Raw genomic sequence first — 27318 nt, 5'->3', positions numbered from 1 at the left:
ATATCTCGTTTTTTTTTAATAAGTTTTGTTGGGTCATTAAAACTGTATAAACTGTTGCCATTTTAAAGCGGCCCCCGTGGTGTAGTGGTCAAGTCGTTTGACTCACGCATGGAAGGTTCCGCGTTCGATTCCCGGTGGAAAAACAAAAATTAAAGAATGGGTGTTTTGTGATGTAATTCACCACTGTAATTGGGCTTCCTGGCCTGTTGTGGTGCAAAAAAAAACACAAAAAAAACTAAGGTGTAAAAATCTTTTACAAATCTTCATACAAAAAAGCCAGACTACTAATGTCGATTCATTCGCGTTTCACGCCTCCAACACTGAGTTCACGGAATTTTTTGAAACTAAAAAATACGGTATTTTATGTACATATACAAATAATGGCAAAATGGGGAATCGTAAAACAAAATAAAGAAAAGCAGAAACAAGCAGCATTTAAGACTTCTTCCCTTTTTTTTAAACATATAATTCTGTGGAAATTATGTATACCTATGTATTATTTTTATATATACCTAATTTTACCTTTTTATATTAATTATTTCTATATGTGTGAGTTAAGATATTCCATTTTGTAATGTACATATACATTAAGTACAGTGTTACAAACAAACTAAAATTAGAGTGGTACAAACACAAGTTACATCAAATATATTTTTTTGCGAATCCATTAAACAACTTACCCACTGTATATCTTATATTTTTTTTCTAAAAAAAGAGACTTTTTACATTTTACCTTCTATTCGAAAAATCATAATATGTATTAATAGCGATATAATTTGGTGCTTTGCCCTGTCATGCCTTTGATATTCTATCAAAACTGTAGAGGCCTTCGAAGCAAGGTCGTAACGTTTTTCCATAACATATTACTAAATAATATTTATTCTATATTCGGCATAACCGAGACTTGGCTCCATGATAATATCTTTGATGGTGAACTAGCTCCAATATTGAACTTCAGTATTTTCCGGGCCGATAGGCCTTACCACGAAAGTAACGTATCCCGCGGAGGCGGGGTGAAAGGAGCTAGAAGCTCGCGCTCGCGAAGATTTGGTATGCACAGCGGAGTGCGTATGGATAACTATTCCTGCCGGCAAATCAATCTTAAACCAAAATGTTCACATAGTGTATGTCTATTTACCTTAAAGACGCAATTACAACACAGCGGTAAATTCTTTTTCATCATTATTAAGTTCGGTCCGTGACCAATGTCCCGGTGACACTGTAATAGTGGTGGGTGATTTCAATATGCCAAACATCACCTGGATTTGGACAACATAACAATTCTCTTATATCATGCACTCGTAAGTCATCACACTGACGCTGCATTTATAGATACCCTATACTACACTGGACTTCTACAATATAATAACATTTTGAATCTCAACGGTAAAATACTTGATTTGGTTATTAGTAATATGGAATGCCAAATACTGCACAGTGATTCACCTTTAGTAAAGGAAGACTCCCATCGCCCTGCATTAAAGATCACACTTCTGATAGAACCGGTAAATAACTCTCTTTTTGGTGCTTAAAGGGAAGTTTTACTTTTTCGATACGGTGATTTCAATCAAATTATCAATTTTTTGACAAATATAAATTGGACGATTCTAAGTGAGATCGAAGATATTGACTCTGCCATAAAATATTTCTACAGCAATATCAATAAAGCCATTTCTATATATGTTCCGAAAAACATATTTAATCCAAAAAAATATCCGGTATATATAATAAGTGGTACAACTCCTCTTTGATAAAATCATAAAAGAAAAGAAAAAAATACATAAAAAATGGATAAAATATGGTAATCCACGTGACTATTCTGAATTTTCACTACTCCGAACACGACAAAAGAAAGTTCAAAAAGACTGCTACAAATGTTAAATCAACACTATTGAACGTGAAATACCACAAAATCCTAAAAAACTATGGTCTTACATTAAACATCAGAATAGAGGATCAAATACTCCACAAACCATATGCTTTGAAAATGAAGTTGTGTCTGGGGGTGAAAACGAATGCAATCTCTTCCTGAAATACTTTAATTCTATATATTCATCACCTACCACAGCTTCAATTACATTCACAGAAGAAGTAAATACCACAGATCAATGGGCTTTTGATAATATAGGTTCTATAATTTTAAACAAGGTAGAAGTTTTTAAATACTTAATTAAGCTCGATGTAAACAAAGGTGCAGGCAGTGATGGGATTCCACCTTTATTCGTTGTACGCTGTGCGCAATCTCTAGCCACTCCGCTGACTTTACTTTTTAAAAGATCACTTAAAGAAGGAATTTTTCCTCAAAAATTTAAGGAAGCACTTGTCATTTCAATGCACGAGTCGGGAACAAAAAATTTAGCCAAAAACTATCGCCCAATCTCAATTTTGTCGGTAAATACTAAATAGTAAACTTTTTGAAAAAATAATATATGATCGCATATATCCCCTGATTTTGAAATATATTCCAAATCAACAGCACGGTTTCCTAAAACAACGGTCAGTTTTATCAAATCTTACAATTTTCACTGATTTTGCTATGCAAAACTTGCGTAGTAACAATCAGACAGATGTCATATACACCGACTATCCCAAAGCATTTGGCAGGGTAAATCTTCAAATTTTAATTAATAAATTATGGTGCATGGGTATCCACGGGGATTTACTTAAATGGTTTACATCATACCTAGAAAAAAGGTTACTAAGTGTAACTATTGAAGGCTATAATTCACACTTTGTAACTATACCTTCTGGTGTACCACAGGGTTCTCACCTAGGCCCTCTACTATTTAATGCATATACGTATGACATTAACAAATGCTTTGAATATTGTAAATTCATATCCTTTGCTGATGACATGAAAATTTATGCCTGCATTAAATCTTACACTGACTGTGCAAAAATGCAAGAAGATCTCGACAGACTTTTTCAGTATTGTTATCAAAACTTACTGGAATTAAATATTAGTAAATGTCATTAATTTTGTATTTCGCGCAAACAAACGACAATCAGCTTTCCTTACTCTTTTAATAATACCCCAATCTCTATAACAGATAGTCAAATTCGCGACTTAGGTGTTATTATTGATACGAAACTAATGTTTAATATTCATATTGAATAAATCCTAAAAAAAACATAAAAAATGGTTGGACTTATTATGCGAGTATCAAAACCATTTAAACATGCAGAGACATATGAAAAACTTTACAAAACATTTGTTCGTCCCCAGGTAGAATACTGTGCTCCTCTTTGGTCACCTTACTATAATGTAAGTATTGTTAGACTAGAAAGGGTCCAACAAAATTTTTTTAAGCAGGTCGACTACCGGTTAAACATTAACTTTTCTAATCATGCTGAAAGTATGCAGTACCATGGAATAAACTCTTTTAAAAATCGAAGAATAATGTTAGACCAGTTATTTTTATTCAAATTAATAAATAATAAAATTGATTCTCCAAACCTACTTAAGACTTCCATCTGTCTGACATGCAGTTGTCTTTTTCGCACAGTATCGAGGAGGCAACTGCAAGACAGAGATAGAAAAACAATGTTCGAATACCTATTTATTAAAATTCTCTGTCATAGTTAATGTAAACCGAAACCCAAAAATAATAATGTTTACTTACATATCTAATTTGGACTGAATACAATAATTTATATAAAATTATCGATTGTGTTCATTTAATCGATTTAGCAAGAACTCAAATCTAGCAATAGCAAACCATTGTCGGGTTCAGCTCGTTTTATATATTTGTCACATGAAAAAGCATCAGATTCATCAGCACGCAAAAATGCCTGTTCTGGTAAAAGTGAGAAAAAATAACAATACTGAATTCTCAAAAGACGTAGAAATTATTGATTATATAAATAGATTTTATTTTTAAACAAGTTACTTCAATCAATTAATTCCCTGCCGGGAATTCAATCACCTAAACTATCGTCAAAATTTACATTTCAATAATTATGAAGAAGCTGCAGTTCATCACAAATTCGATACCTTACAATCTAGAGGAATCATCAATGAAACCGTCTTCCTTTGTAAAATATGCAATAACAACTTAGATTGCCCTCAACTGCTTGAGAAAATTAAAATACGTATCCCTCAACGTACAACTCGGCTGCAACAATTATTTCATGTTGGTATTTCAAGCACAAATAATAATAAGAATGCATCTTTTCCCAAAATTCTAAATAATTATAACACGTTTTTTACTGGAACCGACATATATTTCCTCACTTCAAACAAATTTAAAGAAAATACTAGAACTCAAATGAAAAAAAAACATTATATTTTAATCCAACTGTACACACCTATTTTTTTTTTTGTACACTTTAACATTGAAATTATTTTCTCATGTTTGAAAGACGAAAGGAGGGAAGGCTGGGGTTATGGTATGGATCCGTATGGATCCGCCGGCTAAAGGATTTTTAAGTCCCGAGTAAAAAAAACTTTTCCTTTTTTTTTATTATTTCATTATTATTGTAATATTTTTTTTTACGTATGGAATAACGCGGAGTGGCTTTTTAAAGGTACGCATTTTTTCTTCTTTTTTGACATTGTATTTAGTAATGTATAGAAACCTATTATTAACCTATAATTTTTGTTAATTTGTAAATATTTACTTTTTTGTTATAATGGCTGTTGTTTTCTTTCAATAATACCTCAAGGGCGCTTAACAAAGTGATTCTATGGATAAATAAGTTTAATTGAAACATTTGAAATTGTAATTTAAGAAAAAAAAAATATTTTCACATGCTATGGATTTATTCAAATAATTGAGAGAACAAGTGGGTGATAAGTTTTTTACGAAACATCACCTAACTTTCACAGCCTTGCGCCTCTGCTGGGAGACCATTCCATGCCATAGGGCCTGCGGCCGCAAATGCGCGCTCACCGAATTTAGTGCGCTGTTTGCGTAGAGTGTTGACGAAAAGGCGGACTGTAAATGAAAATCGAATTTCATTCAATTGCGTTATTGGGAAATATTTGAGAAAGGATAGGAATATGGAGTGGATACCTACCTTTAATATAATCTGAATGTTCTTCAATTTCTGGCACTGGATGACAAAATGAACTTTAAAATGAGACAATGTTTTCCACGACGCGCGACGATTCCAACCACTTTTTATCCGATTTTATGTAAAGTCAATAATGTTGTTTTGTTTTTGTTCTGTATCCGAATCTTCTAATTTTGAATATCTTCTATCTTGATGTTAGGTAGGTACCATAAGGATGGGTCAAAGGAAGGATGGGAACGAAAGGTAATCGGCCAGGAATAGTATCGATAAATGCTGTTATTTACTTAACATAGAGGTATAGTTACTTTTCCTCTCACCGTAGACGTAGCTGATCTAAGCGTAAGACGCCCGTCAGCTAGTTTATTTGAAACGCATAGTAGTACTCCTAGAAACTACGGAGCAAAGTGTGGAGTGACTTATACATAAGCCAACAGAGTTTGTATTCCACCCTTTGTGGAAAACGTAGCCAGTGTAATTCCCGAAGTAGTGGAGTGATGAAACTGAACTTAGAGATTCCGGAAATAAGCCTCGCTGTGGCAATTAATACAGACTATAGGCGAGACATTTTGTTCATTGGTAGACCTGCGTAAAATTACGTAGGCCATTACAATAATCGTCTATAGACACAACAGATGCATTTATTACTTGACGGGCGGCATCAACCGGCGTATGCATTTAATTTGTAATGAACGTATTGTTCTACTAATTTAAGCGTCAAGAGAAAGGTCAGAATTAAGGAAGACTCCCAGTAGTTAAACGGTGGGCAAAGCGTTACTCCTTACGTCGGCTAGTGCCGTATCTTGAATCAAATTATGTTGTCTGGCCATCTATAGTTGTTTCGTTTTAGATGGGTTTAATGTTAGTCTGTTTTCGGCCATTCCATTCAATTTCCTATGTCTTCAATGCATCCACCAATTTAAGTAAAAGGCACACTTATTTCGCCTAGTTTGCAATAAAAATAAATCTTCTTATCATCTGCATACCGGTGAGACCAAAATGCCCATTCTTTGATAATGTTCTATGTATTTTTACGGATCACGGATACCATAAGTTTTCTCCAGATGTTCAAGCAAAATATTATGGTCTACAGTATCAAATGCAGTACTCATGTCCAAAAGAGCCATTATAATGCGTTGGGGCCCCTTTACGCATGTAGATGCTTATAGATCACCCACGTGGAATAGATGGCCACTTGACCAAAATCAGCCATATAAATTTTCATTTACTTCTAAACAGGTAAAGCTAGAGTATCAAATTCGTCCTAGACAATTTAAGAGTTGTCTAAACAAAGGACTACAAAATACGAGTAAATAAATTAAATAAATAATTATTATAATGGTTAATCCTGGACGACCCGCGACGCTCAAATCGACCTCAAGTGGATTATACCCAAAATGTTTCCATTTAATATGAAAAAGGGACATTGTTGAAATAGATAGGTAAATTAATAAATAAACACCAATTCGGAAGCGAGAAATAATTTAAAAAATAAAAACAAAATACACAAGATGGCTGACTTTTATTCCGCATTCTCCGGTTTCGTTCAATCAAGAGCATGAAACCCCAATTAAGGGATTAATAAATACTTAAGTTGAAAATGCTGAAAAGAATTACTTGAATACTAAAAGTCAAGAATTTCTAGTATTATGTTAATCAATTATTATAACTTAGCAGGTTCTTCAAATGATTAAAATTGAAGAAATCACAATTAATTTAAAGTATCATAAACCGTTATATTTCAGAACTACCACTGCCATCTAACGAACCTAACTAAACTAAAATATTACGCAGATTTTCATTCCAAACAGTTGAGAATATAATTGCTAGGGGTCAATGCTCAATTAACAATGGTTTTCCAATTAAAGAGATAAAGACTGCAATATTTAAAATCCAAAATTATCATAATAAAGTCTAGACATGGTAAAAAATTAATGTCGAAATTATACGTCCAACATTTTCTAATACATTTACTTCTAAATAATAATTAAAAAAATAAACTCACACCAAATTATATCATATAATACTTCTGTTCCATTTAAATAAATAGATGGATAGAAAAATGAATCAATTAACTAGAAACCAGAAGAATTCATGTCAATGGAGGTTAATTTAAATACCATTGTCAAACGTCTTAATTTAACTGACATAATATTGCATTGAATAATATTACAAATTTATTTATGAAAATCTACTGATTCAAATACCATATTACTTTAACCTATAAGAAAAACATACTCCATAAAAAAAAAAACCCCATAATGTAACTGAATTTATCTCAACCAAAATGAGACTCTAAAAATAATACACATAGATTTTATCAATGTGTCGTATCATACGAACTCATGCACAATGACAGAATTTAAGTTGCTACGAGAATTTACTACAAAATTTATAGTCCAAATGAAGATTTGACGTCATTCTTCTTCGCCCACATCCTATGAGGAAACACGTGGCCCTGTTGAAGATTTGTCGCTCCCTCGGTGAGATTTGGCGAAGCATCTTTGTCTCCAGCCTTCAGCGTATTACATCATGAGGAGTCTTCTAATGGCATATCATAACAGTAATGACTTGGCAAATTGTAGAATTTGAGGTTATACTATGTTTCTAGTGGAATCCACGGACAGGATAAAATATTATTGAATAGTCGAATGGTCGAATGGTCGAAAAACAGAAAAGGAATGTATAAAGGGATTTGAGGATTATTTGTCGCATAAAAGAGAAAAAGAAACGCAGAATTAGTCAAACATCGATTCTGTAGCGTCGCTTTATTTTAAATATAAAATAATTACGACAGGAATTCCCGACACCTGTCAATTGGTTGTACTCGATCACATTTTTGATTACTGATTCGCACGAGCGCGACCAAAACATGCCGTCTGCCTTAACTTCAGTTTCAAGAGAGAAAAAGATCGAACGTCGCGGTATTGCCAACGTTCCGCTCTGACAAGGCAGGTTTGTTTTTAATAATGCAAGGTGCTGTCAGGGACAGAGCTTGTTGAACAAATGTGCCCATGCATCCAAAATGAGTTGTTACCCCATCAACACCAGATTGCCAGAGTCGAACGCCGTAATGTCAGACAGCACTCTTATAACTCCTGTCTTCGTGGAATGAAAACGTCGATATGCCGTTTGTCTTACCCAAAATAGAGAATTTTGCTCAATATACTTAACGAGCCTATGAGAAACTGTTTTTTTCTAGAAATTTTGATACGACGCTAACGGGAAGAAGGGCGAAAACTGGAAAGGTTCATCGAGTTGTGATCGAGTGGAGGTATATTAGCTTTCTTTATGGCTCTTGGAACAATGCTGTGCTCCATAAATGCATCAAATAAGTCTGTTAAAAATGAAGCTAATACGTTAATGCTTTTTTAATACGTTTTTTGTTAATACGTTTTTTTCAAAGGCCATTTTGGAATCGGATCTAATAAACAATGTGTGTTGAGTAATGCCGCAAAATCCTAACCTCATTTACAGATGTTGGTTCAAATTTACTAAATTATTGAGATACGTTAGCTGAAATTACCAGTTTTTTTTGCTAAATTAGATGCTAGTCTGATTTTTCAACTTCATTTGTAAAACAATCGACAAAATCAGTTGCAGTAGCACCTGTATTAGATCTCTCTACTATACAGTCACCACGAACAGATTGAAGGCTTCGCCAGAGTTGTTTTGGAGACTTTCTCTGTTCAGTGATTTTTGTCGACCAGAAACTAGATTTTATTTCATTTATAAATGTTCTATACCATGTTTGCGTTTCTAACCATATTGATTGGTCTGAAGTTGCCCGTGTATTTTTGTATTTAAGTTCTAGACGTCGTAAGTCTTTCTTTTTGCGTCGACAATTTTTGTCAAACCATGCGTCAGATTTCCCTTTTTGAATAGTTTTCATAGTAAGTGATGCATGTTTGTCTATCAGGTTAGATTGTACCTCATTATATAATCTAACCAATTGATCGACATTGTTTGAGTGACGATAATATCCGGACCAATCAACGATGTCAAAGGTTTGGAATCAAAATATTGTAAATTTGATTTACTCCATGGTTTTAATGTGAGTGTTTTGTACAGTGCGGTTGGTTTTGGTATGTTAATTTTAAGGTACACTAATCTGTGGTTTGAAAATTCGATATCTGTTACATATTTTTGATCACATTTCCATCGTATTATAACATCAAGTGCACCTCCCGCATCCCATGTATAGGGGTATTTACTTCGTGTGAACAATCAAAATCACTTAAAAAGTGCATAAAAACGAATAGATTCTGAATCCGTCTCGCGGCCAAAACGAATTTTCAGATCTCCAGTTACATATGTTATTTCTGTACGAGTGATAGCCTATTCAAGTAAAAAAAAAAATTCTCAGCAAACTTTCCAAAATAGTGCTTTAAAACCTGGTCTATAAATGGTAATTAAGTTAAAACGATTGCTGCCTGCGTTAGTCCTACGGCCATTGCATTTAAAAGTTGTGTAAAATGGAATTTTAATTTTTGCTCGCTTAAGTTAAGTTTTGGTTAATACAACAATTTCACCGTGGTTTGTCCATGTAACATTATCTTCTTATGAATATTTTCAATCGACAGTTTCCGTGCCCCTTTGATGACATTAAAACCCTTACTACGAAGTAGTTTAATAGTGACAGAATTATGATCTTCGTGACAAGTTTCTGTAAATGCAAGAACGTTTATTATGTTTGGGATATAATACATTTTATTTGATTGAACGTACATTCCATGTACCAAGTGAAAAAGGCCAAGGTGCGTTTTTGATTATTTTAACGATTTAAATGATTTTTGGTTCATTTATATTTTTATTTGAATATGTGACTTGTGACTTAGAAATCTGACCTATAAAAATGTTAAAGTTTATATTTGAAGCACTAACTTTGTGGCTATTCATTATAATAAAATAAATAAAACAACATTGTTTTTAACCACTAATTATTATTTTTCACCGACCGGTTTCAAAGCAAACAAGCTTCTTTGTCTTACTTCAAAAATAATGATATCAAATTACCACCCGTATAAGAAAAAACCACTTGATTTATTGGGTCCACGTAAAGTATTTAGTGAACATAATAGAAATAAAATAAATAGGAATCAATTCATTGGCTACGTAAACCTTGACAAAGAAGCTTGTTTGCTTTGAAACCGGTCGGTGAAAAATATAAATTAGTGGTTACAAACAAAGTTGTTTTATTTATTTTATTATAAGAATGTTATTTGTTTTATCAACTGTGTTCAAATTGCAAATTAATTTTCGTCCCCCCACGACATATTCTATATTTATTAAGTGGAATTAAAACTTGTCTCAAAGATATTAAACTATATTTTAATATTATATTGATAGTATGCTGATCCAAGCGTTCTTTAAAAAAATTAACTGAATAAATGCGTCTGTTACGTAAGTAATTTTAGGGAATAAAATTAATACAATCGAAAGATGCGATTTCCTAGTTGTTTTTTTTATTTTTATAGTTTATCTTGATTATTAAAAGAATTGAGTTAAAATTAAAAATATTGCCTTGTAATATTATGTTGAGAGGAAGGAGTGCATAGTAAAGAAAATGTACTTGATTTAAATTTCCATGTATGAATAATAGTTTTAAAACAAATATATAATTTTTACTCTTATAATGGACTGTGGACTGTGGACTATGAACTGGGACAAGTACGAGTACTTGTCCCGCGACGAGTTTCGCGACTGTCCTTGACTGAATGTGGACACACCGACAACTTACGATCACTAACCACTGACCCAACGCTGCATCTCAACAAAAAAAAATCTAAGGCCTTTTTATGGAACCACCTGATCGTACCTTTCTCTCTTCCCCCTCACACTTATAGCACAATAAGTATGTTGTCCTTTTCAACCCTTATTACTTAACAAATCTTACATCTAAACGTATATCTTAGAAAACTATAATTATAATTAACTTAGACTAACTTAATTAAGTCAACTTACATGTAAATTAAAATATTGTTTATTTACTCGCCTCGTGAACAAACCAGATAGAAAAAAATGTGAGTAAACTTAGACATTTAACTTATGTATTTAAGCGCCTAAATGGTATTGTTGATAACAAAATTATTATATTGGTTTTTCATTAACTTGTCCAATCAACACTATCAGATAGAACAATTTGATGGGGTGGAGAATTTTATAATCTTATTTAACCTTTAATGATACCTAGTGTAAATGTCATTTGTTCATAAATGTCATTGCCCCTAAACTGTATAACTCATACCTTATAGACACAACAGAAAATAAAAAAATTATTCCCGTTTCTACTAATAATTCATTTATAAACTGGGTCAAAAATATAAATGTCAATGTTTACTTTTCCTGATAAACTTTTAGTTAGCTCTCGTATTTTTTCCTAACATAACTATCAACTTTAATTTAATATTTTTTTGTTCTACATGTATTCTTTATTTTTTCTATTTCTTTTATTCAGATTCTTTACTCTTACTCAATTTATTTTGAAAAACCTGAATGTAACATTAAATTTTTACTTTTATATATTTTTTTATGTATTATGCATCTACACCATAGATTTACGTATTCTAGAGCTAATTCAATCACGCACAGGCTATGCTTATGAGGGAATTTTTTTGTTTTCATGAAAAGTTGTAAAGTTGTAATTTTTTGTAATAAAATGTAATAAAAAATGTACCAAATGTACACGAAAATATTGTAAAAAAAAATAAATGAAAAAAATATATAACTAACCTTGCCGTGTGTGCTCCGACATTTGAGACATATGTAGAGGAGGCAGTTAAGGAGGTGTCCGCTATAAGTCCTGACTCTATTCCTATAGGTGATTTGCACTGTTCTGGAATAAAAAGAAAGACAAACATTAAATTTAAATTAATTATTATCGATTATTATTATTATTATTCATTGATACCGAGACTGCATAGGTTAGGTAACACTTATGGAACGGCTACAGACATTCTGCCCAATTCTTTACCATCTTATAAGACCACAATATCAAGTTTATTTGTAGTTGCTCGTCAAACTACTATCGACAATTCAATTTCATAAAATATAAAAAAATACTTCCTTGTTTATTTGTATTACCTTATACTTGTTTTCTATTTTTTACTATTATATCAAATTGCATTGTAGTTTTGGCAAATACGCATTTCATAGATACATATTTTTTATTTCTTATTTTTTCGTGATAATATATGCTTGCTTGTTTATTAATTTAACTTAAAAATGTCTTTCTTGCTTACCGTAACACTTTATTTATAGTTTGCTTTACAGAATTTATTTCATAAGCTTATATCTCTGCATTTTTTGTTTATATGCTTACTGTTTTTTCTTGCATACCTTTGTTATTATTGTTTTTTTTTTACTTTGTAAAACTTTTTATCATATCTTTTTTTACTAATTTCACAATTTTTTCCGTATATTCTGTTTATTATTTAGTATGTTAGCATGTATTTCATTTTTATTTTTTGTAAATGCCTTTTGGGCGTTAATGAACAAAATAAATAAATAAATTACACGGCCTCCTTGTATGAGTCTATGGTTCAATACACCCAACAATTACTCGATTGATATTTTTTATATTTTTTGCTATGGTGAACCATTATTTACTGTAATTGTAGGTTGCAGTAACTAGACAAATGCTTATTTATTAATTATAAATACATACCAGGTCGAATGCGTTATGCATGAGTTTGCTTAGTGAAATACATTTAACTACTAAGGGGCACTGGGACTGGACTGTGGAAATTTATTTTTGCGTTAAGTAATGGAATTTGCATTAATCCTCTCAGCAAGGCACAGCTAAAGAAGTTACTTGAGGAATACGAAATAAATTCTTTATTTATTCAGAAAGTGACCAATCAATTTAAATAAACATGAACATATTAGATGTTAGTTTTATTTATTTAATTTGCATTTTTTTTTTAATTTAGTACATTTTTTATTAAATAATATATAACTTTTTTCATGAAAACGAAAAAATCCCACATAGGCATGGCCTGTGCGTGGGTATACTAAATCAGGAAAACATTATGAAATCTAAGATGTAGATGTATATAAAGTATATATGTATATGGTCCATCTTCAAGTATTTGATGGACTTGTTCGTGCCATGTCTTTCTCGGTCTTCCTCGTTTTTTGTATCCATCAACATTTGCATCGTAGATCCTTTTAGCCGTTCTTTTGCTGTCCATTCGCTCTACATGTCCAAACCAACGCAGCACCCCGTTCTTGATTCTGTCGATAATGCATGTCTCAGCCTTACACACTTCACGAATCTAGACATTTGTGCACCTATCGTACATCGTTTTACCACACATTCGCCTGAGGAATCGCATTTCTACAGCATTCAACCTACTTTCATCATCATTTTTCCAATTCCATACTTCGCTCCCATACATTAAAGTTGGCAATAGAACTCCGTTGTGAACTGCTAGTTTAGCCTCCTGCGATAAACATTTGTTTGCCAAAGTAGATCACCCTGTTCCCAGCACTCACCCTCCTTTCAATATCTTTCTCGGCCTTTCCGTCCCTAGTAAACATACTTCCCAGGTACACAAATTCTTCTACCTGATATAATAAAAATTCATTTAGAGCAAAAAATATTTAATTAAAGTTGATAAATTAATTTAAAAAAATACAGAGCAAATCAAAAGATTATCTGGAGAAGAAAACATTGACATTTATATTTTTGACCCAGTTTATAAATGAACTATTAGAAGAAGAAAGGCTTAAATTATAATCAACAATATTTTGAGTTTGTCCAAATTTTTGTAAAACATATATATGTTAATATAAACAGCTCCCCAGGGAGTTGAATCTAGTCCTTGTCTACAAAAATTTGGACTAACTCAAAATATTGTTGATAAATTATCTGGTCCATGAAGAAGTATAGAAATTGAAAAAATAATATTTTCAGGCGTTGCCTAGTATGTAGGTGAAATAATTCAATTAGATGAATCTCACCCGCATAAATAAAGGTTTCAGCTCTTTAACTTCACAAACATCAACAGATGAAAGAATTGAAGGAATATAGATGTTCAAATATAGGCAGAATGGTGAATGTTACAGTGTGTAAAGTGGCCACTTAAACCAGCCGTTGACAGATCATAAGCCCTGTAGAAGCCTGGACTTCTATATTACCTTCTCTTAAATGTTCTTCATCTCTGTTGTAATATGTTAAATTATAATTTTCTGTTGTGTCTTTAAAGTAGGAGTTATACAGTTTAGGGGCAAGGACGTTTGCATGCCTCTGTCCGAGTGTTGATTTACAAAACGGAATCGCCAGAACTTAATTTCTTCTTTGACTATGGCGGTTTAAGTTTTGAGGGAACAAGTACTGACGATTTACAACATAATTTAGACATTGGAGACAAAACAACTGTCTTACATTGAAAAGTTTCGCTTCTTGGAATAATCGGATGGAGAGATATGTTTTAATTTTAGTTAGCATAAGTTTAACTATTAGTTTTTGTCTATCACCAAAGGGTCAAGATAATTATTAAATGCTTTACCCCATCTACTTATTCTTTATGATGGTGTTGAGTGCACAAGTAAATGAAAAACGATTATATTAATTTTATCATTAACAATACCATTTGGGCGCTAAATGCATAAGTTAAATACATACATTTAAAAAAAAACATTTCGTTATCCAAGTGACTTGCTCCTCAAAGAATTCAGAGTACTGAATATTATTCAACAGTATATATTGAGAACGGTAGTGGTTACACACATAAAGAGAGACATTTACCCGAGCGTCAACCACAATCATTATACAAGATACTCTAATAGGGATCTGATACTAAGTGAAGGGGTCGACACTGTTCTGGCATCGAGACAACACTATTACGTAGGCAAAAAGGTTCATAACCTTTTGCCAGAATCGTGGAAAGACGGGAGTGTTGTCAAGTTACGGAAGGTGTTGACCTCGCTCTTTCGTGACATTGGTCGTAGGGAGTCAGAAAAGTTGATGCATGCCACGGATTGGAGAACCTTACTGGATGTCGAAAATAAAATATAAAAAATAAGGAATATATTTTTTTTAAATAATTTATAGATGACAACCATGAAGTTTCGCATAAATAAATTGTCTATGTTTTTATGAATGTATGTATGTGTATGCGCATGGGTGTGTGTACGTGTGTGTGTATGTACAAATGTTAAACTACTGGGTGTTCATTTTGATTCAAATCTTTCTCTTCATTCTCAGGTCAATAAAACGGCAAGTGCTGGACAGATCAAATCCGTGCGGAGAAATATTTCTATAGATGCAACTAAAGCTCTTGTAAATGCTTATGTCGTTTCGCGTCTAGATTACTGTAATGGAATATACAAAATATATAAAATATCAAACTAATAAACTTCAATCTGTTTTCAATGCAGCAGCGAGGCTTATTACGGGAGTAAAAAAATATTCTCACATCTCACAACACTTTCGAGATTTGCACTGGTTAAAAAGCCCAGAGAGAATAAAATACAAGCTGTGCTGGACAGTATTCAAATCCCTTCATGAAATGGCTCCAAAATACCTATCGGACCTTTGTATAGGGGAAAATACATGTCAAAGAAAATCTACTCTTAGGTCAACATTTGATTCAGGAAGAGGAAAACTTGTCGAAATCTGGCGCTCCCCTAACACTAGATTTGGAGATTGTGCCTTTGCCGCCGCCGGCCCCTCTGCCTGGAACCAATTGCCTTTAAACTTACGAATCATCGACAATCCCAATCAGTTCAGATCCCAACTAAAATCCCACTTCTTTAAACTATCATACCCTCAATTTTAAATCTGGAAATATAATATTTCACTTAAGTTTGGTTAGAATGTAAGTTTAGATATACAATTGTAAAGCGCCCTTGAGGTGATTTTTTACAAAAATGGCGCTATGTAAATCAGCCAAATATTATTATTATTATGCATGACTTACCAGGTAAGAACTTTGCTTGGTTCTCCCTCAATACTCGCATAATGGGTCCTCCGAATCTTTGCAATATTAATATTCTACATAAAAATATAAAAAAAACAACAAATGTATGCCATATATTTTGTGTGATACTATCTATTTTGTGTGATTTTATAATTGAAGATTTACGAGTATATGTATGTGAAATTGTATCGACGAATACCTACAAATTGTATGTTTTTTAGTTTGTATTTTTGTAAAATTATCTTATAAAATAAAATATATGCAAATACTTTTCTTGGTACACTAAGCAGCGTGATGCCACGATAGTTATCACAGTTCAATGAATCACCCTTATTGTGCAATGCATCAATCTCTCCATTTACCCAGTCTCTCGGGCACTTCTTTTGTTCCCATAACTTGGTTATTTGTTGGTGTAAAGGGCTAATAACACCAGTGATGCAGCTTTTGAGAAATTCCGTGCTGTTCCGTTTTTCAAGTTTGACACGGCTTTTTTATTTCAGCCAGCGTCGAACAACCGTCAGAAAAATTAACTGCCCAAGGAATGTTTAATGCAGTCTCTATTGAGATATCAAGGGTAGAAGGAGGAGGGGGGCGATTAAATACTCTCTAAAAATGACTACACCATATTTTATTTACGCGGTCTGTGTCCGATTCAATCACTATTCAAGACTAAACAGAAGAGGCATACTCGAGCAAACTTCGAACATGAGCAAAGTAGACCATTTTAATACACGCGATATCTTTAAATACCTGACATGTACGAAGTACAAAACCAAGGTTTCTATGTGCACGGGTCAGTATGTCATCGAAGTGATTCTCAAATGTAAGCTTGCTTTCAAGAATAACACCCAGATCGCGTGCGGTATCAACTCTCTGAACAGGTTGGTTTTCTAATATATAATGATATGGGATGGGATGTCGACCTCGCGAAAAAGAAATAAGCAAACACTTTGATACATTGACGTTAATACGATTTTTCAAATAGTATTCTGTCAAACGATTTAGATCATCTTGAAGTTCAAGACAGTCAAGGGAATTCTTAACTTTGAAGTATATTTTTTTATCATCTGCGTACATCAAAAACCTTGCGTTCATAAATACAACATAAATTTCATAGAGATACGCGTTGTAAAACAATGGTCCCAAATGTGATCCCTGGGGTACTCCGGAGGAAATATCAGCAAACTCAGATCGAAAACCACCAAGAACAACAGCTTGGCTTATATTGCTGAGATAAGATAAGATCCATCTGTTTATTAATATATACTCTATTTGATTCCTAACAATGTCATATTTTAAAAAATATATATTAAATTCAATATTTGATTGTTCTGAACTGTTACATCTAATTAACTTGCGAGTTCCGGGCCGCGTTACCCGATTTAATAAACTATTCTATGTAAATGTATCTACAACAAACTACAGTGCACACTCGCCAATACGGAGAATTCATATATTTGCAAATAAATACGCAAATGACGTAGATATATTTTATATAACCCTTTTGAATTTTAAAAGGCTGTGTATCAATTTACTATCTCCAAATTGTAATACCTAAATAATACTATGTTGATTTCAATTGTTTACCGTTTACTGACTTGTATTCTAAATTAGTATTTTACTAACTTCTTCTAATATTAAGATTATTTTAATATAAACTATACGAAAAAATGTACTCCTGTTCTCCACTGTAATATATGTATGCATTATTTATGTATCCTCATATATTTTCTACTAATATGTAATGATTTTTATTTTTTGTATTTTTTTAATATTTTTCTTTCTCTTCTTAATTCATTTTTATTTTTTGCTCCTTTTTTGTGTAAAATGCATTTCTGTCTTCATATTTAAAAATGCACTTCTGTTCTTTCCACTTTTATACTGATATGTAAAGATGATATTTTTGATATTTTTCTTCTAAAAATCATATATATATTTTTTTGCTACTTCTGTGTAAAATACATGTCTGTTTTTATTTGTATATATGCATGTAAAAACATGTACAAGTGTGAAAGGCGTTTAAATAAATAAATTAAACTATATATCTCAAGGTCCCATCTTGGGGTGATTTCCAAGTGTTTTGGCAGTTTAAACCAGGTATTAATCATATTTTTTATTGGCAAAACTCATAAAGTCTGTCGCCTCTTTAGTTGCCTGTACCTAATGTATATTCAACAATATTGTGTGAACGACGGCCTTGACCAATCTTGGCATTAAAGTCACCAATGACACAATTCACTTCTCCCTTTTAAGTTTTGTAATGTACTGGCTAATGAGTTGTAAAAACATTTTACATCATTATCATATCTCGCTTCTGCTGTGGGCCAATATACCTGCCTGATGTTCATGTTTATTGGTTGTGAATCTAATTGCAGAAGAATAATTCTGTCTGAGATAGGTGTAAAAAATTAAAAATATTTTTCAAATTCCTTCATAACAAACAAAGCAACTCCATTTCTACGGTTTCTATCCAGTGGGTCGCTTCCTGAAAAATATAATTTTTCTTTCTCATGTTGATATACCCCATAGCCAGTCTATCTCAGTTCGCTTGTATTGATAATATTCAAGCCAGTCCTTTCCATTTATTTTGTTATATTATCCAGTTTACCATCGTAAAGGCTTCTAACATTCGGTCTTCTCAAAAAATGATCACAAAGATGATGACAAAAGATGAGCCGGGAGATTAAGGGCCATTGTTTGGTTTCTCGCCATAGTGATATCCTGGGAAAAGACAAACTAGAGAGGTCTCCCGTTGCCTTGTCTGGTGGATTTTCTGTAGGAGTTGCCTTCCCTTAACTGCGATGTCATAGTTAAGAGGCACCAGGGGCTCGCCTTTATCCTCTTATTACCTGCTATGACCCCGAAGTGTAGCCACAATGCCCGGGATTGTAGACACTAACGAGTGATGTAGACACTAACGAGTAGGATTTGCTAGTAGTATTGCTGATGTTATGCAGCAGAGCGTAACGCAGTATTTAATATATTAAAATCCTACAGCAAGAAGTGAATTCCTACGACTTCTTGAATCCCATTAATATCAATAGGCAGGTATAAACACAAAACGGTACACCATGAGACCGACTAATCTCCAGTCGATTTTTTTAGCAAAATATTCACCCGCTAGAAGAATCCAAAAAAATGAAATGAAAATAATAAATATGTGTCTAATCACGCTAATTTTACCGGACCAAGTGAATTAACGTGATACGTGTGAAACGGGCCCGTACATGACAAACACAATCAGTCATTTTTAGAATAATAATTTATAAGAATAATACAAAGACAACAAAATAAAATTCTTAAACTAACATATAACTTACCCTACCTGACCTCTACGACTGAACTGTACAAAAAAACACACCAGTTTGACATAAACTACTTGACTAAAATTGAGACCTTAAAAATTGTGCACAAAATAACACTGGGAAACATACAAGACGACGACATAATATTAGTCAAAATGCTGACATACACAAATATAACGCCAGACAACAACAACACTATCATATTGAAAAAGCAAAGACAAACACAGGGCAGTCAAAAATACTACATAATGGACTTAAACACTACAACGACCTACCTTACTACTTGAAAACTTTTACTGGAGACAAATTTGAAATCAATCTGAAAAAGCACATGATGACTGAACTAACTAGACTAGACGAGACATAAAATGACTAGACAATATTAAATTTCTAATGTAACCATAACGGGTTTTTTAAAATTGTAAATGAATAAAAAAAAATAAAAAAAATAAGATGTTGAGTAACATTAACCCAAAAACTACTTTCTTAAAGTTCTTAACACATAAAATCTCTACCAGTTACAGCGAAAAAAAAATACTATACAGATAACACATTATTTTTAATTCAGACACTGCACACCTTTTTTTTAGTAAAGAGCAAGCGACTTCCGGTTCATTAGTATAAAGTTTTGAGGTTTACTAATTTCGTATCAGATATCCAAAACCCACGGAATGATTGGCTGATAATCACTGTCTCTTATCATCTTATTAAAAGTGTGTCATGCTTAATGATCTAATTAGATTACATCTTTTTATGTTAAATGCATGTTTTATAAATTTATCTCTCGGTACTCGACATTTTATCATTTTCGGAGATCATGATGGACAAAATATTTAATTAAAAATTGTCATGTATATCTAAAAACATTTTTTTTCTTAAATGTTAAGGTTTATTTGAAGATCACAAAAAAAATTGTTATGATATTCAAAGTAGTTGTCGATATAGTCATTAAATAATTGCTATAATGTAAATGAACGCCTCGACACGGGTTAAGCCCAGTAAGGTGTTAATATAGAAAAGAAAAAATAAAAAGTTTTATGTGAAATAAATCAATGAATTTGCAATGCCGCGCTGGTTACACTATAGGAACAAGCGGGTTAAGTAATGACTCACTGATATCGAGCCCTTGCCCCGGCTGCAGAACGAGGAGCAGGAAGAACAGGGCCCCCGCCGGCCCCCCATGGCGTCATTCCAGCCCTTTGGTCCCCCTGTAGCATCCATTTGCGCTCATCTTTCGCGTTGTTAAAGCGCGCTGCTAGAAAAAATATAAATTTTAATTCCACAAAACGTTATAAAAAAATAATTTAAATTGGGATTGGAAATGTGAATTAGAAATTGTTACTGGATAGTAAAAACACAATTTAAAAAATAAAAAAACAAGTAATATTTGAAAATCAGAATAATTGCTCAAATCATCCAACTGCCCATCAACATTGCGCATTACATTCAATGATGTAAAGGTTAATTAACGTTCCACTAGATGATACTTATTTTAAAAAAGAACTAAATATTTTACTGATAATTTAATTCATAAAATATTGAATCAAAAATAAAAACGCAAACTTATAAATAAATATTTTTATTCTATCCGACAAAAAATAAAGCAACCCCACCTAAACAATAAAGGCTGATTATTTTTTTAAATGTCAATTTTTCTAAACGATTCTCTAACTTCCTACCATCAAACATTAAACCTGCATTCTACACAAATAATAATAATATAGGAAAACATTGTTAAAAATCATAAAGATAAAATCAATAAATATAATAAATCTGGCAAACGTTTACCAATTAAATTTTAATGATTGCGATTCAATTTACATTGGAAAAACTTAAAAAAACTTTGATATTAGAGTAAAAAAAAACTTTAAGTGACTAAATAATAATATTTTTTCTGAATTAGCAAACCATCTGATAGAAAATAATCATTATTTCAATAAAGACTAGATTAAAGTGGTTCGTGTAGAAAATAAAGTATATCATCATATTTACTTCAGATACTATTTTTCTGAATTTAGGGGATAAATTAGTGAATTAAAGTATGTTTACTGTTAATAATGACGGGCAATATGTCTGAGCCGCACTAGACATCCATATAAAGTTTGAGTCTTTATCGAGTAGAGGTCGATAAAGATTTTACTCAAAAATAACGACGTTAACCTTGAAATTGCATCTAAAATGACGTGTCCAAATTTCAGGCCTCTACAACTCGCCGTTTCGGTGATGTGACGGACAAACAAACAAACTTAACACAGGACTTTGGTTCCATGGAGTTGGAATTTATGTGTCAATAAATGTAACATAAGTATATTGTGAATAAAATGAATAAATAAATTTTAAAAATAAACACACACGTGTATTTTCAGTTTTATAAAATAAATATTGGTGAATTATAGAAAAATTAATTAGAATAACACTGCAATAATAAATACACAGGTACATATATAAAAGTATTTACAATGCAAATTAATATCCATTTGGCAATTCTCTACCCGAGTACGGCCTATTATTTTGCTGTAAACTGTCGCTAACTTAATACCCAATAGTCATAGATCGTCTTATCAGCGCATTGATTTTGTAAAGCTTTGTATTTCTAAAATATCTCCGCGTGTGACGTCAGAGGTTCTTCCGATTGGTTTGTTTACGGTAAACAAACCGGATATCCTTCATAGCTCTCATATTATTGGTTGGTTCATATGAACCAGTGACGTCGATCAAAGTAGTGCGTTTTTATTAAAATATTTTTTATCATTTTACTCGTACATTTTCAAGAAACTTTGCGGTACAGTTTAATGGTCTAATTTTTATTGCAAGCAAGAAAACATTTTTTGTATCCAATTTCCCGTAGGGCTTAAATTCTTTATTCTCAAAGCAAACTTTTCTAACTTTCAAAGTGGCAGTTTTTTTATTATTTTACAATAGTTTTATCCATCTATTTCGATTTGTAAAGAGCAATTGCTTCCTGTGTGTGCTCTTCCAAAATGTTTTTTTAATTTCTTTTACTGAAACTAATTTTAAGACTGTCGCTCTGGTGTCACAGGCAGAGTTAACCGAAAATTGAATTCAGTTTTGAATATCTGACGATAAAAGATTAATTCGGGCACACTACAATTATTAATGTCAAAATCATGCATTCTCGTTGTGTTCAAACCACGATGATTCATTGATTCCGAGAGCGTCTAACTTTTTTTTTGCCAACGGCTTTTTGAAAATCCATTGTGCAGCGCCCGCCTTTAGCCGAGTTGCGGAGACATTTTTACACGTTAGAGTTTGCTTTATTTTGCTCGACATAATTTTCACTCCATATTAAACCTTTTTGAGTTTGTCCAAATGTTTGTAGACAAAAGACTGGATTTCACCCCCTCGGGAGGAGTCATTAAGATCAACAAATTATAACGGGGATGGAAAATACCTGAAAGAAGGGCATATGGAAATCTAGGCATTTATAAAGCTTATGACCAGTCATTGGCTGGTTTATGTAGCCACTTTACACACTGTGTAACATTCACAATTTTTCCAATGTTTGAACATCCATATTTCTTTCATTGTTCCATTTGTTGATTTTAGTGAAGTTAAAGAGCTAAAACCTTTATTGTTATGAAGAGATTCATCTGACTGAATTATTTCACATACTAGGCAACGCCTGAAAACAATTTTCCAATTTTTAAACTTCTTCTTGGAACAGTTGGTTTTATTATAATATTTGAGTTTGCCTAAATGTTTGTAGACAAAATACTGAATTTCACCCCCTAAGGAGTCATTAAGATTAACGAATTACAACAGGAATGGAGAATACCTTAAAAAAAATTGTTTTCAGGCGTTGCCTTTTATGTGAAATAATTCAGTCAGATGAATCTCTTCACAACAATAAAGGTGTCAGCACTTTAACTTCACTAAAAGAAACAAATGGATAAATTTTAAAAATGTGGATGTTTCAACATAGGGAAAATGGTGAATGTTACACAGTTTGTAAAGTGGCCGCTTAAACCAACCAATGACAGATCATCAGCCACGTAAATACCTAGACTTCCATATTCCCTTCTTTATGGTATTCTCCATCCCTGTTGTAATTTGTTAAACCTTCATTCACCTAATATAATGTTTAACAGTTGTCACACGCCAGCCGCCAATACTTGTATGAACATGAACCGTAAAACGTATGCTGGACTTCCGTGTTTATGGAACTAAATGATGTTTGAATTGGAATTTTTCCAACGCCACAAACCTCGTAAAAAGGACACCCGTGGATTTTGCATCAAAGTGAGTTGGACTTCAGTGGTTTTTAACTAGATAAATCGATGAATTGAATGTTTATTGACTTCAATGTTTCATTAACTAATGTAATGAAATACAAAACATTTAAGTTTGCAAGGGAAAATTTTTGATGGAAGTTCATTGTAATTTATTTTAAAAATAAAAGACGAGTGATACTTTAATCTACAAACTTGAAATATCCAGTGACCGGTTTCATCGCTTTCGCGATATCTTTGAGACCAGTCTACGATAATAAGTCTTTAATAAAAAGTAATGATTTACAGTCAATTTTTCTGCATATTTAACTTAAAATCACCAAAAAGTGGACTCCCGTGGTCCATCCTCTAAGGTACAAATATATACGAGTATGTGCTAAAACATAGCCATAGCAAAGCAATGCCGGGTTCAGCTCGTGGTAGATAAAAAATCAAAGGGACTAGTGTGCGAAGATTCCGCACGTTAGAACCGCAATGAATGGCATGGTAAATCGATCTACTCTCTATATTCTCTTTACTCCACATTTTTTATTGTTTGGAAGAGAACAGGTTTTAGATGGAAGTTTGCACAAGTGACATAGTCCAGCACCTGCAGACATTTCTAATTTAGAGATAGAAAGCCGTGAAGATTTTGCAACAAAGCTGGCCAAATTATCATCTGTTTACAAAGACTTACGAAGAAATCTCTTCGCTTCCTTTCAAACAAATGCATCTGGACAGGGGCGGATCGTGAATTTGTAGAGCCCTCTAGGGCAATACCACTTAAGGGCCTACCTAATTACTCAACTAATTGCCAATTTGTCAAAAAACTGTTTTCTATAGTGATGTAGGTATACATGTGAAAAAATAGGACACTAAAATATTTTATTTATATAATATGACCAAGTGTATGTATGTACAAACAGCAACTGTACGACATTATTGAAAAATAAACTGACAGCTTGTGTCTGGTTATGTTACATAAATTGTAAAGCAACCTTTATGCATTTTTAGACTGCGAATTCCTGTATTTGCTCATCATATTGCAGGTCAGAACAGATAAATAATTTAGTCGATAGTTCGACATTGTTGTTTTCTATATACGACATCCTGGAGAAAGGGGCATCGTCAATAAAATCTTTAAGATAGTATAGCAATTTGGGAAAACATCAATAAGTTTTTTTTCATAAATTAGCATAAAAAAAATACTGCATGAGTTGTAAGACTCTGACTGAGACTGAAGTAAGTAAGATTTTAACTTAATGCACTTATTCACTAAATGTTCGTCATCGTCACCTGGATAATAATCAATAATATTGCGCACACTTTCCAGATTTATTTGTTCCATGTTTTTGTCATGCAAATCGGTATTTTTTGTTTTTGCTGTATGCCTCATAGACTTGGCTTGTTTTATTGAAATCCATAATCAGCTTATCCAACGCAACGTTTAGCGTGTCTCTTTTCAATTTTTCTGCGCCGTATACTGAGACTATCTGAAGACTTATCTGAAAACTTTGAACTTATACATCCCTTATTAATTTATAAAAATAAAAAAAATGATTTGAATCTTCCGAAAAAATCTTTGAATCTAAATAACTCCTCCCAGTTTATATTGTCTAGCTTATTTCTAATAAGATCATTATTTCCACGTGAAAAATTGGGTTTCATAATGGGTTGATGGTGAATGCATTGTTTGACTTTAAAAGTAGATTCAATTATAATTGATCTGTGATGAACATCTTCCTGGACAAAGGAAAAATCCGATGGAAGTACATTGATCATATCATTAGTACTTAGCACAAGATCTAAAATTCTGTTATTATGGTTAGCAATACTGTTAAATTGATTTAAATAAACGAAATCGATTGAATTGATCATCATGAAAGCTGGCTGGATGACTATAACTTGTTGGTGTAAGAAAACAGTTATTATTTTCAAAAGAGCACGATATATCACATAAATTTGAATCATCTAAAATTAAAAAGTCATCAATTGGTTTGTTAAAAATATTTCGGTTGATACTCGTTGTAAAGCTAGTGAGAAGATACTGGAAATTATCTCCTTTCGGAATATATGCACAACACAAATGTAAAAATTCGTTGGATTTTTGCTGAATAGATATCGAGATACTCTCAGCCTCTGTTTCACTACATTCATGCATAATTGATGCATTAAGATAACGCTTTGATGCTAAAATCACTCCCCCTCCTTGGAATAAACCTGTAGTTGTTGGATATCTATCAGACCGAAAAACATCATATCTATCATTGAACAATTTGGAGCTATTAAAACTAGTTAGCCAACTTTCAGTGGTCGCAATGCTATCATGGTCATTACAGATTACATTATTACTAAAAACTATTTCAATGACACAATTAACTTATTGCCTTTACAAATGTCTAAACCAGGGCTTTGTATTTTTTTACTAACTAAATTAAATCTCTCCGAAATTTCTTGTCAAAAAATAATCAAAATTGCAGTTCTTTGTTTCGAGTTTCGCCAGTTTATTAAATAAATTTCGTGCCTTTTTACGGGAATCAACTTTTTCATTCTCATTTTTGCTCAAATTTTTGAATATTTTCATGATGTCATAATAGTATTTTTTTAAAGCTTTGACAGTACCATAGTGATAGGACCATCTGGTCTAGCTTAAATTTTGTAACGTAAATTTTAGTTTTGTTTCACGGTTAAACAGTTCCCACATATCTACGGGTCGAAGCAGAAAATAAAACGTATATTTTTAGCACTACTTCAAAAATGTTAACGATTTCGGTTGCAACCTTCACGGATTCTTCACCAACTAGCAACTAGGTTAAGGAAATGCGCAGCACACGGCACGTGATCCGCGGATTTATTTTTTTGTTTTATTAGTGCTTGTACAACATTTTAGTGACCCGCCTATCTAACTATCCAGTAGTAGTCCATTTGTTTCTAAAAAGTTTTGTAGAATAAATGTAATCCAAGTAGGACTACTAATTTTAATGAACGATACACATCTTTCATACGCTTTTCCCCGAAAACAGTATCGTTAAACAGCAGCAAGTTGGATCTTTGCTTACAAACCTCGATTTCTCTGCATTTATAGTCTTTTCCTTGTGATAAACAAAAAAAATAACAATAAAAAATCTCAATGCAATAGATCATTTTTCTGAGCTCCATAAAATGTAATTTCATGAAAAAAAATATCTACATAAAAAACATGAATAAAGATACAAAAAATACAATAAATAACATGAAATTAATCGAAATATCTTTAGCTATTTTAAATGTTATATTATGCAGTAAAATAGAGGCGTCGCGTCGCGTCGGCGTCTTTCCTAGTTAATCGCTACGGATGTTAAGCCGTTTGCTATCATAAAGGCGCATTACCAGGAATATCCTATCGTGACATGATGCCGCCCGCGGGAAGCGATCGCTTCCATTTCACATTTCTATCCACAGACTGCGCTGAACCGAATTCATATTAATTCAAAAAAATTATCACCTTAGAATACTCCAATACTGTACCTACCTACCATATCCACAGGGAGAGCATATTTTATATTTTAATTTATTTTAAATTCCCCTTAGGGTTTATGAACATATGAGTTCAATTGTTATAATATACTCATCTGTCTGGTTAGTATACTCATCGTGTGCTTACATTAGAACTAAAAAAAACATTTTCATTATTTACATTTAGAACTGAAATGCTAAGTTTACCGACAAGCCATATTAATCGGATTGTTGAGTCCTGTAAAAAAAAAACAATTAAAAAATGTTTTAAAAAATAACAAAAATGTAATATAGTATGTAAATAATGAATAAATAAAAATAAATAAAAAATAAATATTGGGCGTATGTATA

The 27318-nt window shown here is 32.5% G+C and overlaps 1 long non-coding RNA gene across 1 annotated transcript in view; it reads right to left on the bottom strand.

Moving 5' to 3' along the window:
* The window catches only part of LOC148276486 (uncharacterized), an 88411-nt gene that overhangs the window by 19871 nt on the left and 41222 nt on the right, over positions 1-27318 (bottom strand). Inside the window, exons 2-3 of the long non-coding RNA XR_015823725.1 lie at positions 20357-20498; positions 11746-11848 (exon numbers count right to left, since the gene is read on the bottom strand). This is a non-coding gene — a long non-coding RNA (uncharacterized LOC148276486). The remainder of the gene's footprint in view (positions 1-11745; positions 11849-20356; positions 20499-27318) is intronic.

Source organism: Micrasema longulum, unplaced genomic scaffold (assembly GCF_059751315.1).
Source record: "Micrasema longulum isolate JH-2025_06_02 unplaced genomic scaffold, ASM5975131v1 h1tg001211l, whole genome shotgun sequence".
NCBI classification, from domain to species: Eukaryota; Metazoa; Arthropoda; class Insecta; order Trichoptera; family Brachycentridae; genus Micrasema; species Micrasema longulum.
The sequence above is the reverse complement of the archived record's forward strand: the minus strand, read 5'-3'. Positions and strand labels throughout refer to the sequence as shown.